This window comes from Strix uralensis, chromosome 2 (assembly GCF_047716275.1).
Source record: "Strix uralensis isolate ZFMK-TIS-50842 chromosome 2, bStrUra1, whole genome shotgun sequence".
Lineage (NCBI taxonomy): Eukaryota > Metazoa > Chordata > Aves > Strigiformes > Strigidae > Strix > Strix uralensis.
This window is the reverse complement of record NC_133973.1, coordinates 117,875,445-117,892,128: the sequence shown is the minus strand read 5'-3', so window position 1 is coordinate 117,892,128 and position 16,684 is coordinate 117,875,445. Positions and strand designations below refer to the sequence as shown.

The following is a 16,684-nucleotide window of genomic DNA, read 5'->3' as shown; positions in this document are numbered from 1 at the left end:
GTGTCAGACTCTATTGCAATCATGTAAGAATCCAATTATCTTTTTTTAACTTTTTCTACCCTTTTTTTAATCACCAGCCATGCTGAAATTGTAATGAGAATTCACAGGCTTACTTCAGCAGATAGATGGTGGAATGAACACTTTTATAACTGGAATAAAAGCTGTGTTTTATCACAAGTCTGTGTTTTATCACAAGTCCTTCCTATTATCTTGTTTACCTTTAGCAAGGTATGGCAGAATGGAATCCTGTAATATAGTAAACATTACCTTAGAGGAAGATTCAAGGAACAACCCCTTTTTTATTATATGTATATATAAAAAAATATAGAGAGAGATAAACACACACATACACTTTTTAATATTTTGTTTACATATTTACTTCTCAGCTAGACTTGCTGATACATTTTGGTCTATAGTATTTCCTGACTATACAGATCACTTTTTCACAATTATGTCAAACTTGAGCTGATAGTAACATTAAGGTCACAGTGTTGTTGTAGCTTAACCATGGAATCACCTTATCAAAACTGCATGATGTCAAAGCAGCTTGACCTTGCATGTAATTACTAATCAAAAGCAAGCCGAGCAGGTGGTTCAGATATTTCAACTGAAAAAAAATACCGTATCTTTGTTTTCCTTTATAAGTAACAAACAAGGTGACAGTAGCTGGACAAGGGGAGAGCATTTACCAAACTTGTCAGGCCTAAACTTTTCCCTATATTGCTGCAAAGCTGGAAATAAAATGTTAGAGTAATTTTTAAAAAATATTTTTTCCCCACTCCAGAAACACTAGGCTTACTCCATATTCACTGGAGACTTTCATGTGAGTTACTCCAAGTAGTTTGGAGTGAGCTTCTGCCATCAAAACCAGTTGATTAGCCCTACTCCTGAGCTCTTCCCAAAAATCTTCGTGGAACAGTACACAGAAGAGACTGTGAATCATTCTGTGATGGCTGTCTAGTTCCACCCACTATCTTTTTCTGAAGACTTATGGCCTCTCCTTTGGCATGAAATTACATTTGCCACTGTGACAGGAAGTGGGCTCTTTGGTCCTTTGAAAATCAGCCCACTGAAAATGTGCCACCACCAGATGGCTTGTCCAATACAGTGTTTGTCCTTGGTTTCTGTCCCAAGGATCCTGAGAAAAGAAAGAACTGGAAATGTATTGGCCTGCTATTGCTGATACAGTTAGTTCATCCTATAGACTGACACTGAAAGTTCTCTGGAAACGAGGGTAGCTGAAAGAAGGCTAAGTATCAAGTGAATTATATTCATGCACTGCTAAGGAGCAAGCACCCTTTACAAGAAATTGTAAAAGTGAATTTCTCACGTATGTTGCATAGGTAGAGACAAATTCTGTTGTTAGAGTTCACTGAAAGTCACAGTCTGTTGTAGTTTAACCCCAGCCTGCAGCTAAGCACCATGCAGCTGCTCCCTCACTCTTCCTCCCAGCAGTAGGAGGGGGAGGAGAATCGGAAATACAAAAAGTAAAACTCATGGGTTGAGATTAGAACAGTTTAATAATTGAAATAAAATAAAATATAATAATTGTAACAAAAAGGAAGATAACAAAAAGAGAAATAAAACCCAAGAAAAACAAGTGATGCACAATGCAATTGCTCATCACCTGCTGACCAATGCCCAGCCAGCCCCCAAGCAGTGATGCCCTCCTGGCCAACTCCCCTGCTATTTTATGTACTGAGCATGACATCCTATGGTCCTGTGGTATTGAATATCCCTTTAGCTAGTTCAGGTCAGCTGTCCTGGCCATGCTTCCTTGCAGCTTCTTGTGCATCTCCTCACTGTCAGAGCATGGGAACCTGAAAAGTCCTTGACTTAGGATAAGCACTGTTTAGTACCAACTAAAACATCGGTGTGTTACCAACATTATTCTCATCCTAAACCCAAAACACGTCACTGTACCAGCTACTAGGAAGAAAATTAACTCTATCCCATCCAGTCTTGTAACAATTCTTATATATTTGTAAATATTAAATGCTTGGAATATTGATATTCTTTAAATATATCACACCTGTTTAAAGTATTATGTGAAAAATTTGCTACAGGATACATACACAGGTAGTAATGGATATAATAAACATTAGCAGATGTCAAGAACAGGTTAAATGCTATGGAAGGTGTCCTTCTGAGGGGAATACGTGATCTTTGCAAATACATCACGTGCCCAAGTTGTCATCCTTAAAAATTATGGGTCACAACCAAATGAATGTAAATGTCTTCATTTTGTTGTGTTTTGGCACATGTTTTATGTTAAGAATTTAAGTTGTATTTATGGGCTATGTTTCTTAAAGTTCTTGAAAGTTTTAAATATGAGTACTGTAAAGAATTACAATTTATACCTGGTGCAAGCTAAATAAAAACAAGCTAAATATAATCTAATTCTTATTAGGTTATAAGAAAGGAAATACTGTGTGTAACACTGAACTTTTTGTATACAAACTTACAACATGTACAAAATGAAATAGAGTCTCATAATGAGGGCTTACGTTTCCACAATGACTAGCAAGGTATCCCTTTTCTCAAGAGCACTGGGAATATTTTGGGAGTTATTTGCCTGTGCTAAATATGATCTAATGTGCATAGTTCAAAAGGTCTTTAAAATAACTTATGGCTTGGTGTAAAATGCACATATGGTTAATGTAGAATAGATATACATAGTGCAGTGGCTATAAATTTTAGAAGTTCAAAATTCTTTCCCCAGAACAGAATTAAAGGAGTGATACTACATTAGAGAGTACTGAATTTTATTTAATATAACTTGGAAAAAGATAGAGTTGATGAGCTATCCACTTTTTTGATCATAGGCTAGAGAAAGGGACAGGGAAGTGGGAAACCAAATTCAGAAAGTTACTATCTGTTGGAGTGTACTACTTCATCTTCCAGGAGAATGCTCTAACAGCTAGCCTGTAGATTAATGTTAGATAGATTCACTGTCAAGCCAGTTTGTTCATGCTGGATCATTGTGCAATAAAGAATAAAAGATGTAGATATAACTGAGAATAAGTAACAGGGAATGTAACATTGTAGTATAATCAGAAAAAGACTTCAGAGAGAAATATGTCCACTGACTACACCTGTTCCTTGAGACAATTAGTAGGGACTAGCTCATGTCCATTCTTCTCAAGCCTGAGACTCTTTGGAGAGGTAATTTGCACCCCCGCTGGTTATAAGCAAGAGCATACCATGGTGTAGTGGCTACTTTGGACTTTCACAACACAGGCTTCTTTGTTCTTGAACTGCTTACTTCTTGAATGCTGCGTGCTGGCATCGTTATGTTTATACAAGCCATTGGTTTTCAGTAATTGCCTAGACATGATGTTGCTGTAACTGTCACCATTGGTGAATCTGTGATCCCAGAGTGTTTATTTAGGGTTACCTTGTTTGATGGGATACAGCCACATGAGCTAACATGAAATGTTGTAGTTTGGCATCTGTGATCATGTTGTACTGCAAAGTTTGGAGGAAACAGCTGTCTTGCCAAGGATGATTCTCTTTGCCTGCTTGCTTTCATCAAGTGTCATCCCTCACTGCACAGAATGTTGGTTGAGAAAATTGAACTAGGTTGTCCTATTGAGGTGAGATCAGGATTGGGTCTAGAATTTTTCTGTGTAGAAGCCTAGGATATGTGACACCTGCTTTTCCATTTTCTAGGCACCTGTTCCTATTGAATAGAAGAATGATACTTTTCTTTGGAGTGTGCCAATCCCCTGCTTGTACCTGAGGAATGACTTCAGCCTAAGTGAGTCAAATATGAGTCTTTTCATAGTCAATTTTAGTATATATATCCACAAATCATCCATATTGAAAACAACCTAGCTTATAGGGGACATATTCAAGGGGAGTTCCCATTTGTCTTGGGGTAATAGATGGGGTCTGTTTATATGGTTTCTCTACATAATGTTTATAACTGTAGCAATCACAGTGCATAGTTCTCTACAGAGATTTGTGGACTGCCAAGGGAGACTTGTGAGTTCCCTAACTGGTTCTATCAGCTGAAGGTACACTGTATAGGTAGGACTTCTTTTAGTGATTTGGATACCTTCCAGCATAGACAGGTTAGCATTCTTTGCCGTTCCTGAGATGTCATCTGTATCAGTCTCAGAGTGCTAGTCTACATTGTGATGGGTGCCACTCATGCCAGGCTCCCTGCTAGAGGTCACAGCTATTCCTTGATAGCTGAAGCCAGTATGGGGGCAACAGCTCAGTCTTGAACTCTTGCAGGTAGAAATTAATTATGCCTTTGCTCACCTTAATGTAAAACAGAGGACTCAGAGAGGTGAGTGGGGTGCCAGGATCTCCAGTGCTGTATTTATGACAAATTTTGGAAATACCACAGGTCCATCTTGCCTAGTAGTCTGTCTTTGACAGTGGCTCACAACAAGTGCCTAGGCAAGAATATAAGGACAGAAAATGTCTAGCTTTTAGTGATATTACCCAGAATATTTTCCTGCACTCTATGCATATTTCAAGAATTATCAGAGCTGGATGTGAGTTTTAGACAGATTTCTCTTTGAGGAACTTGTCCACCTTCCTTTTTCCATCTGGCTAAATTTTTAGCATATGGACTGTCTAGAGGCATCATTGCATTTGATGTGCCTACTCTTTGCTCTGAAATAATACTGTACTGTGGTGTGTTTTCACCAGTTTCATACTCCAGGAAGTTCCTATGAAAACAGTGAAGGAAGTTGGGCCCAGTCCTTTTCTTCCTTCTTGCCTGGAGTTTGGTCAAAGAATCCTCCTTTAGTCAGTAAATTTTCTAACATCCCCTGGACGTTGAACTGTAATTCAGTCTAAAGTCATTTGCCAAGTATCTTCCTGCTAGATGGATTAGCAGGTAGAGATTGGATGAGACTGGTGAGCCATGGTCTGAAATGTGATCAGAGTTGGTGGAGGCAGTGATATCAAACAATGATATCAGTCCTGAGTAGCTGGACTCTGTTTCCCAGGCTTGGCATCTTGAAGCACACACAGTGAAAGAACAAATGCTTCAGTTTTCTATGTGGACATGTAGGCTGGAGCCGTTCCATTGCAGATCACATATATAAATAAGATAACTTGGACATTGTTTTGACTAGGACTGCATGCCAGCTGGTGGTAAATGACCATCTGTGATCCTGAGAGTGATGGCAGAAGTCAGTTTTAGGTGCGTTTTTTTTTTTTTTCCTGAAAGTCTGCAGGTGAAGAAAGAAAAGAGATGGAAAGAACTAGTTTGTGTCTGCTGCATGGGAGGCACTTGTATTTTTGTAGTCTACCTTGAGTAAATCAAAATGTGCTGTTTTAGATGTCTTTTGGAAAACAGATTAGGCCCTTGAGATCAGCAACAGAGTGCCATTCCTCTTTGCTTAACAGAAAAGTCCTTCACCCTGTCCTACAATGCCAGGGTGCCAGTGGTGTGAACCGGTCAGTTCCTGAACCAGATCATGCCTGGAGAGGAGACTGACTCTGGGAAAGTTAGCAGAGCATAGAAATGTTAGATGTTTCTTGAGGTTTCATGGCTGGCTTTCAGCCAGCTTACATGTCTTTCCCTCTTATCCTTCTTTCTTCTCACTCGGATACTCTTGTATTGTGAAGTTCTGGCCATTGCTAACTTGTTATGTATTTTCACATCTGTGGATATAAAATACTGTCTTATTTGCCTGACAATTCAGAATTAACAGCTGTAGTATAGTAGACAATTAATGATGTAAAGATAAGTAATGTATTCTTGCAATCCTAATATTGGACAAATTATTACAATACCTCGAAATATATATGAGTATTATTTTCTATTTCTACATAGTTTAAACAGCTGGAGGAAGCCACCTGTTACTCATGGGGAACTTAACTACCTCAGTATCTACTGGAAGAGCAACGCTGCTAGCCACAAGGCAGAGCATGTACAGGACAGATAGGTACTCCTGTGGTTTCTAAAAAGAAAACCATGTCTCCTTAAATAGTCCAGAGAGCTATCACATCCAGGAATTCCTGTTTCCCACCACTATGGGTTAGCCCCAGTAGGCAGCTAAGCACCACACAGTTGCTCACTCCTTCTCCCCAGTGGGGTGGGGAAGAGAATCAGAAGGGTGAAAGTGGGAAAATTTGTGAGTTGAGATAAAGACAGTTTAATAGATAGGTAAAGCAAAAGCTGTGTGCACAAGCAAAGCAAAATAAGGAATTCATTCACTACTTCTCATTGCAGGTGGATGTTTAGTCATTTCCAGAAAAGCAGGGCTTCATCATGTGTTCTGTGTGCCCCCTCCTATCCTCCTTTCCCCAAGCTGTTATTCCCGAGCACAACATCACATAGTGTGGAATATCCCTTTGATCAGTTGGAGTCAGCTGTCCTGGCTGTGTCCTCACTCAGTTTCTGTGCACCCGCAGCCCACTCACTGGCTAGGCAGTGTGAGAAACAGAGAGGGCCATGGCACTGTTCAGCAATAGCTGAAACACAGACCAAACCACTGTTTTGGTTTCAAATCCAAAACACAACACCATATGAAGAAAATTAACTCCATCCCAAGCAAAACCAGTATACCCACTTATCATCAACCCACCTTCACCAACTATTTGTGTATGAACATTTTATCAGTAGGTCTTTGGCTATTCCATGATGGTAGCTTAATCTCTGCACCTGTAAAGTTATATAAAGAGACAGACTATCACAGTCTGTGATGGAAAGATAGTCTGTTGACCTCCTTTCAGTGTTGCTTCATTTTCTCTCTGCAATTTCTCCATCATTTTTTGAAGCAGCAGATGTCAGTTTTTGCAAAAGCTGAGCTTGATTTGCTGTGAATTACATGGCTTATGGAATTGTGGTGAATGGCAAATCTAGTTTAATATTTGGTAACCCCATGCATTCAGGACCTCCTTCATGAGCTCTGGAAGCCTTGTAAATCAGAAAATGGGTGAACAGAGTGATACTATAGCTACAGTTATGTCAACAACTGCTTAAATTTTTCTGCCTATCAGGAATCCCATGTCCTGCTGAAACTTGGTTAAGAGTACTTAAGGTTCACACTTACAAATTCCTCCACTCTGAGAATATGTTGTCCTTACTGTTGTACCTGAATGGGTATATATGTATAATCATGGATATACTTACGTTTGTGTATATATATACGTAGATGTATGTACATACACGCATATATAAAATCAGGGAATGGCAGATTGCTGTAATGGGAGTGTTTAGAAGACTGACAAACCACTCCAGATTTAAATTTTAAAACAACTTTGCCAAATTAATTCATTAACAACACAGTTTGTGCTAATTGTTAGTACTTAACATCATTATCACGACATATAGGAAAATATGAGTCTTTAGCAATCATATACTAGGTTAACTGCGAATACATAGAACCACAGGGATGGTGCCATACAATTAGCACTGATGACTATGGTCTTTCCTTTCAGTCATTGAGTTCAAGGTGATCAGATTTGAGGGCCCTTTAATGAGAGAAGTCAGAGCTGAAGCAGGCTTGTCTTTTCTTCTGTGTTTCCTCTTCATATTTTTGTCATCTTTCTTCTCTCCCCAGTATCTCCTGATATTGCTTATTTTCTTTTTCTTTTGTCTTCTTGTCTTTCATTTTTTCTTTCAGTTGTTCTTGTTTATTTGACAGAATGTTCTGCCTGTGTGCTTATTTTGTTCTTTGGCAATTTTTTGTTACTTGGAGGCCTACTGCATCTACACATATGTTCAGTTGTCCCTTTGGCAGTCGTGTTGCTCACATATTTACATAAAATGTTTACACATTGTATCTGGCTGTGTCATCACAGTGTTGCAGAGTACCTGCATACTGGTTTTGATTACAGTGTCTTAGTACACTTTTTGCAGTACACTTACTTTACACTTTTGTTTACAGTAGTGTCCACATTTGGGTTCAAGACAAACTAATAATGATTATAGCCTGATTATAACACTTCAGATTTCTAGGTGTCACAGGCTTATGTTTTAACTACAGTTATCATCTGTGTCAGAATGAGTTAGAGGTATGTAAGCTCTCTTATGCCTCATCCTTTGTATTCAGTAGTTTTTTCAGGGCAGGATTTTCTCAGGATCCTTTCAGAGTTCCAAAGCTGCATTGGAATTCCAGGATGGAATTGGAATCATGATGTTAATACATCTGTTTTCTCGCCCAGACCTCATGGGTTTGGGTTTTTTATGGATTTGGTTGGTTGGGGATTTTTTGGGGGTGAGGTGGAAAAACAGTTCCTCATACAGTATTTGTCTGCCTTTTACCAAAAAAAGGAGGGTAGGATTAGGATTATGTGACCCTTCTGATGATTTTCCACAGCAGTGTCTGTTACCAGAAAATCAAAAGGGCATCACCCTCAGAGATGTTCAGAGACTGTCCAACTGATTAAAAGGTTCCCAAGTGGTTCTGACCGTTTGAGTCTATGCTGTGTTCAAACCACATCAGTGGAACTGGTAAAAAAGTTACTAACCTTAAGTATTTGTAGAATGGCTATTGTTAATTCCATTCACATTTTTAGTAACCAGTTCGTTATTGCAAAGGCATGCAGGACTGATGCTGCATGTGTTTGGCAGAGCACATTTCCTCAGAGGGTTTTAAAATCAACTCCACTTACTATGGCAGAGCTTTGTGAGCTTCCTCACATTATGATTGTACATATAGAAAGTACCTAAAAGAAAGAAATTAAGGAAGTTCCTCTATATGTATGTATTGCTTAAATGCACATTCACTAGCCTTCCTTTAACGCTCCTTCAGAATTCTTCCTACTTCTTTTTTTTTTTTTGCATTTCATGACATAAGGTGATGCATATTTCTGCTGATGCAGATGGCATCCAGATGAAATGCTACTTCACCCGCATCTGTATGCAGACACCTACACACAGTAAGTGTGCACACAGTGTGAATGTGAGTAAAGCATCCCATTTCAAAGAAATATACATGTGAGTAGTATTTCTGTAATCATATGTACAAGAAAATTCTGAACAGTAGGTAAAAAAGTGTCATAAGAAAAAAAATACACTGAAAGATAGGAAAGATTTGTTAAAATGTATAAGAACCTACATCTTTAACTACCGGATATATTTCCCTGATAAAAATGCTCTCTCTTTGCAGGAATGTTTAGAGACTGTTTTACATCTTGAAATACATCTTTTTAGTTTCCTTCAATTTTTCTCTATCAGGATTTTTAAATAATTCTGAGAGTACTTTCATATTCAATAGAACTACCCAGAACCCTCATAAAGCTGTAGTTTTTTCTCTCTTTTGTCTGTCGTTTGTTTTCCCTTGAAACGAAGTTGTAATACACAATCTAGATGTTTGGATAGTTGTAGTCTTTTATCTCCAGAGTCTAAAGCCATACAGATCATCCACAAGGTTGTTTGATAAAAGAATGATGAGTTCCTAAATCACCATGCATAGGTTGCCAAAGTAGATTTCAGAATTCCTTGCACTGGCTCATGAAATTAATTCCACCTGAATAAAGTATCATGTTCCTTTACATTAATAATTCTAATTACAATAGAAGCTATTTCAGTTCTATGGAATTTTGTTTGGTATAATAGCCTCTTCTGCCTTTCTGTAAACTATAAGCTGCCTCTTTTTAAAGACTTTTCTCTTTGTATTTTAGTGTGTACCCATCCCATGTAAACCTGAACAATTAAACTGTTAATTTGCTCTCATTTGACTTAGGAATGTCTGACTAGTTCCTAACATTTTAAAAATAATCTTCCTATCAAAAGTTGACAGTTTTCAACCCTCATTTTAATACTGCTACCACTTTGATACTTGTTCTTTAATTCTCAGAAAATTGGATGCTAAAATAAAAGCTTCTTTGCATTCTGTCAGTCTTTAGCATTGTCATGTGTAATTTCTGTTCTTTGATGCATCTGAAAGTTCTAGGTGCAGCTTTTTGACATTGATTTTTTTTGTTGTACCCTGAGAAGTAAAAAATGAGATAAATTCTTAAGTTTCTGAAGTATATGTCATGAAGGCAAAGCAGACATGAAAAGAACCGGATAAAGAAGGTGATTGTATACTTTTGACTTGGAATCTGGCTAGATATTTTTGCTTTCAAAATTTAAATCAGCCTTTTGAGCAATTCCAGTTTAAACTTCATTCTAGATGTGTGACATCATGTGTCCCTGCACATGGAAAATTACATCAGTAAAAATGATCTTGTTGATTATATGTTCCTCAGATTTCCAGAAAGCTTTCAAGAGATTCCCTAACCAGAAGTTTAAGAAACTAAGCAGCCATGGCACAAGTAGAAGGGTACTGAAAGGATGAACAGATTGCTAAACCTTAAAAAACAGACAGTAGGAATAGATGCTAAATTTTTGCAGTGGAGGACCATTGTCTTTGGAGATCTGCAATAGTCTGTGGTGAGACCTGTTCACATAAGTCAGGTCTTGCACAATGCACATGACTTGTACTATCATAGAATAGTACAAACCTGGGATATCATAGATAGTACCAATCTGGGAAAAGGGCTGTGCAGGGGTTTGGAGGTCTGATAATTCAAAAGAAGAATTGGGATCAATTGAATAATTTCAGAAGGACCTTCAGATGCTGAGTGATGGGACAGTAGAGTGGCGAATGAAATCCAGGTTACAGAAATGTGAGGTATGTTAGAATAGAATAGAACAGAATGGTTCAGTTGGAAGGGACCTTCAACTATTACCTAGTTCAACTGCCATGTTGTCCTTCTGAAAGACAGAGTCCTTCAGTATGTTTCCTTGATGCTTTCTTCATTGCATCAAAGTGCTGTTAAATTGCCAGTTGCCAATCTTGGAGATTCATCTGCTGCTGTTCTTTGTTGGCCTTATGCTTCTCAAGCTAGCTCTGTATTGTTAAATACTCAACATCAAAAAGGTGTTCTCAATTTACCTTTGCATGTGTAAGCTTTACAGAAAGTTTCCCAGACTTCATTTCCACTGTGGGAAGTGGGTTCTGTTGTTTCAGTGTAGCAATTTGTCCTAAAATACTTTGCTGTGTTTGGACCTGTTAGGATACTGACATTTTACCAGTACTTGAGTGACCTCAGTATCTGTGTTCTTTAACATCTCACCTCAGACACCTTGCCATAAAGTCATGAATCAAGCACTGTGCCATTCCTAAAGTCTACAGTCACTTCTATAATGAAACTTTTCAAACGACCATTGGTTGGGTAGCACGTGCCATCAGCTGTTGTTAGAATACTTACGTGAGCCTCTCAAAGAAAGTGGTTTCTAGTCTTTACATATATTAGATAGAAAAGGCAAGTCTTTACATATGTCTCTGTATCTGAAAGCAACTGACTGAAGGTGACAGTAGTACAAAAATGGCAGTGGGTATGTTCTGTTTTACGCAATGTTAGTGTGTCAGGGATTAGAGCGTTTCTGCTGTGGACCCTGCAAAGGAAGACTTCAGTCTTTTGTGGTTAAGATAAATACACCCTTTGTTAAAATGCACTTGTGAATTATCCAAGGAAGGAACACCATTACTGGAAAGGAGAATATTCCCCCTTGGTTTTGAAAACTACAATCACAAGAAGCTTCAAAAATGCAAATAAGCAAGCTCAGGGTAAAGAATGGATTGGAGATATAACAGCCCTTTCAGTTGAGGAGCTATGGAGGATGTTGGATGAGGGTAAAAAAAGTAGTGGAGATAATTATTTTTCCTAGCTACAATGTGCTGTGTTTCTGAATGCTGATAGGAGAATTCCCATATGTAATGCTGAATTAGAGTTTCACAGACAGGAGCTTGATGAAAAGAGTATTTTTGTGTCTTGAGTTAAGCCCCATGATAAAAAGCTGTAAAATGATCTACTTTACTGACAGATGCATGGTAGATAGTGGATATTTTGGTTTTATGCTACATTTTTGGCATATTTTTGTAAATTAGTTGAAGTAGTTGAAAAGTAAATATGAGCAAATTTTATCTCAAATGGAGTTCAATAGCTACTCATCAAGTCAGGTTTTAATGTGGAGAGTAAAATTTAGTTTATAGACAGTGGAAAATAATATTCTATTTACAATTTGGGAATCTTCAATGAACTCACTTTTCAAAAAAGCTTTTCTAAGAACTTAAATATCTTTCTATGGAGACTGCTTGTTTTCCAGTTATTTTAAAAAAAAAAAAAAAAAAAAAAGTAGCTATGCAGGGTCCTGGTGTTTCTTTAATTGTTCCTGTATTGGGACCTAGATTCTATCCGAATACTGAGTAGCTGTTAAGGCAGCGAGAGAACTCTGGCAAGAGGATTGATGTGGTACACCAGGACTTCATTTTTTGCCCTAAACTTGTCTGGGACTTACGTTACTGCTTCTACTTTATAGGTTGATTGTAGTTCCTCTTTCCAGGCATAAGACCTGGTACATCCACAGTTTTCTCTGTTTGGGCCCTTTCTGTTTCTTTAGGGCTGTTGGTGTGAGATTCTGTGACTGCCTTACAGTCATAAAGTCCTTTTCTGCTTTCACATTTTCATCAAGAAAATGGAAAGCATGCGGCAAATGGTCTATAGCAGCCAAATTCTCTGCATTGCTATAGCTTGAGTAATTTATGAAATTTTTTAGCTTTGCTTTTCAAGTCTGTAAATTTTTCAAAGCATGCTAATTTGTAAAACATACTTTTGGAGACTTTTTTAGTGTAAATTTTCAGTGGCTCCATAAGCTTCCTTCCTTATAAAATCAATATAGTCCTCCTTTTAATTATTACTTAATTTATTAAGTGAAACATTGAGATTTTTACATAATTTGCAAAAAATATTATTGTTTCTGATTATTAGCCCAGACTAACACAAATGCACCAGGCAGACTTTTGGTAATTTCACTCACAAAATTGTATTTTACATTTTTATTATTAGAGTTATTTGTGATAAGAATTATCTTAACAGTTCTGTAGAAATCAGGATTTTCTAGTTGAAGTGCTAAGGCTTGGACAATACGCCCAAGCCAGAGTTGACCTATAGATGAATCCTGTATATTTTATAACTGATAACCATTGTGCTAATAGGTATTATACTAAATTATAGCAAACCACCTATTCTGAGGTAAAAGGTGGAAGTATTGAAACCTGAGCAACAGGCCCTGAACCAAAACTGCTAACTCAGTGTGGAGTCATTAGTGAAATATACATAGAAGATGTAGCTTAAACATCATAAAACATGTTTATCTTGAATGTATCCTTCTTTGTGTGTGTGAGCAAGGTAACAGGGCCACAGAGACAGTTGTCTGGCCCTGTGACCTGGTGTGTGACCTTGCTCATAAATCAACTAGATAAGCAGGGAAACTCCCTTAGCTTCTCCCTTGAGCCCTGGCCAGGCTCTGGGGGAACCTAATGTGAGATGGAAACCAGATATTTCTGCTTAAAACAAAGGTGCCAGCTATTCTGGCTCACTGATTTTTAGGTATATAAGGCTGGACCCGCTCACAGCGACTTTGGAAGCCTCACCTATGGGTGGACGCACCACATAGGATTTCCCACTTGCCGGGACAGGCTCTCCAAATCCTCACTGCAACCGGGGCTCCCCAGCGACTGCGGGTCTGGATGATGGTGAAGTATGCAAGTGGTGATTTATCTTTCTTAATCACTATTCTCTCTCTCAGGTAGTAATGATTTGATGCATTACCCTGTATTTTCCTATTTGTTTAAGTGCACTGTTCTGTCTTTTCTTACTGTATGTTTTCTGTATTATTCTGTTACATTAGTTAGTTATTTCTAGTAAAATACACCTGCTCTTTTCACTCTGGTGTCTGAGTTTAGTTGATATTCCTAATCAGCAAAACACTAATGCCTGCAAACATTCTACCTTAAATTCAATCTCTGTCTTTTCTCTTAAGATTGAATGTTAGTTTCACAATGGCTAAAAAGAAACAAGATGACTAAGACATCCATCTATAATAAAAGTTATAGGTATCTCCAAAGGCAGGTCACCATGTCTGTGGTAACTGAGATGGACTCAACTCCCTGAAGAACTTACACAAAACATTGAATGTTTTCTCACAAGGATGATATTTATGGATCATTACTAAAGCTGTTGAAACCAAGAACTGTAATTAATTGCATGGGATTAGTTTAGGAATGAGGTGTGAGATTTGCTATTACTTTACATTGTTACAGATGCTGCGTTACAATCTGCTGAATAAAAGGAAGCATCCTTCAGAGGTAGCCAGTTATCAGTAGTGCTCCTTCTGCACCAAACACATTAAATACACGTCTCAAAGTTTGAAATGAGTATTGGTTCTGAAGGAGTGACACAGAACCTTCACTGTGTTGATAATTGAAAATTACTGTTTCAGTAAGACAAAAAAACCTCAATACAGTTCATTTATGCTTAGTTATCTTTTGGGAATGAAAAATAAGTATAAGGGGTTTTTTTTTTGAACTTTAGTTCATAAGAAATTGACACACTATTAGCTGCCATATCTGTCCCTCTGTTTGTCTTGCTATTTTTTATCTGATCTTGCTAATTGGATCCTTTGCCCTCCTCTGGATCTATTCCTTGGGCCTACACAGAACAAGCAGTTGATTTTATGTGGCATTTCCAGTAAGCATTTGAAACAATTATTTTAAGGTTGTTATATTTTTCATAGAGGAATATAAGTAAGCATGTTAATTTTACTGTTTACTAACCATGGAAGGGGGATTATGAATCTGTCTTTGCTTGTCATATTTATTTTCTTAATATGCCATTTAAAAATTTATATAGCCCAAATATTTTCTGTTAATTGTGTGGATTTTTTTATTATAAATGGGTTTATAACACTCATGCTGTAAGTAAGTATGAATTACACTGACATATTTCCTCCATATTTTTTGGTAAACCATAAAATAATTAACGAATGCAAATTACCTGCTTATCTTTACTAGTATAAAACGAAGATTTAAAGTGGAGCTATTTTGAGAATGTATAGACCATATGCAAATCATTGTTCCAAATGTGAATGATTGCTTGAAAATAAAGCAAGCTATCTATGGTATAGGATTACTTTAAGAATATGCCACAAGTAGAAATAATAGTACAAAACAAACAAAACCCACTGATGTAATTGATGAAATCATACTAACATATTTAGTGTATCTTTTTGAAAATTATCTTGCCATATATGGACCAAACAATTAAATGGACTGCAGTTATGTGAAAATTTAAATTTATGCTTGCACTTTTGTTTGCCAGTGATCCCACTGCAGTCTAGGAAGTACAAATTATAATCTAATTCATATATGTATCTCTGCAAGACTGTGGCTTGAGAAACCAATTTTGTCACTGGAGTAATTTGGAGTAACACAGTATAACTAAAGCTTCTAGTTTTAAATTTATTTAATGCATCTATGAATGCTAAAACTGTTTAGAATTTAAGGTGTGTGATCTGTGTTGTTTTGTCAAGCCTAGAGTGTAAAGTACCAACGTGCAGTATGGATAGACAGACCTGTCTGTGTTATTTAGAAAACTCTGACAGAATATTTCAAATTTTAGAGGGTATTCACATAAAACAGATGTTTTCTTTATTTCATTCTTTTTATTGAAGCAAAGGGAATATAGCCTAGCTAATCAGAAACTGCTTGCGTATTTCTTTAAAGTCCATATCACAATGCCTACATATAATGCTTAGTGTAGACCATTTCAAATATATCTTTGTATCCCAATCTATGTCTGTTTGATTAAAATACACAGATGTAATATAGAGATCCTTATATCATTTGTCCATTCTAAGCCATGGTTTGAGAATTAACCAAGTATCTACCCAAGACTGCCCGTACAGTAATCTCAGATTATTTGAACATCAGAGAACAAACACCATCACCACCACCAGTTTCATTAAGAGAAGACAGCTGGTACTCACCATAGAACCACTGACTGGCAATGAGAGGTGTATTAAATCTATTCTCTTGCAGTGAAAGACAAGGGAAGGGTACAAGTTCCTTACAATATGTGAGGATATAAAGTGCTGCTTGAGCAAAGAGATACAATTAAATGCAGAAGAATCTCTTCTTATCTATTGGCCTCTCCTGTAGAGGTTACATTGTATGATTAAACGGGTGTACTAATATCCCATATCATCTTGGGGTATGTGTTACTGGAAAATGTTCGATTGCTCACAGAGGTAGTCTTTCAAATCTTAAAGGCCATTCTCCTTAGCCTGTAACTTCCATGTTAAGCATCAAGAGCGGAAATGGTATCTGCCTATAGCAGACTGGCTATTACAACAGCAGCGTCAGAATGCTCCTTCTTTGTTTGGGGCCTGTCTCTTATGGCAGTGAGATTACCTCCATGAGTTGATCGCAGAATAAGGTCAAACTCCTACAGTACTTTACCACCTGCTCTTGTCCTGTTCTTGATGTATGGCCTTCACATGAAGCGTCATTACAATCTGCCCCAAGGATTGAACAACCTACCCAGCAACAGTCCAAACACATATTCATTCAACTCCTTCCAAACAGTTTCTGAATATGTAGCCTGAAGGTGATTCGTTGTCTTCACTTTTTTGCAGTCACTTGGCCATCCATGTTGCTGCAGGAAGAATATTCCTGCGTGCTGCAGGATGCTGAATATCACAAATGGAACACTCAGTTTCTGTCTTTCCTGACTTCCCAGTCCTCAACTAATGACGTATTCAGGGACTCCATCATGAAAATTAGTACGACTGGAGACAACTTCTCTTCTAGCCCTGGGTGTGGAAGTGTCAATCCCTCCTTGATTCAGTCTTAAAAATTTAAGGAAAACACAAGGATCAAAA

The 16,684-nt window shown here is 37.6% G+C and overlaps 1 protein-coding gene across 10 annotated transcripts in view; it reads left to right on the top strand.

Annotated features, from left to right (window-relative positions):
* The window catches only part of SGCG (sarcoglycan gamma), a 149,786-nt gene that overhangs the window by 18,425 nt on the left and 114,677 nt on the right, over positions 1–16,684 (top strand). For 6 of the 10 annotated variants that reach the window (XM_074860045.1, XM_074860036.1, XM_074860032.1 and 3 more), the window contains exon 2: positions 3,673–3,760. The exons of the other annotated variants lie outside the window; for them this stretch is intronic. The gene's annotated coding sequence lies outside the window, so the exon portion shown is untranslated. The remainder of the gene's footprint in view (positions 1–3,672; positions 3,761–16,684) is intronic. 10 annotated transcript variants of the gene reach the window in all.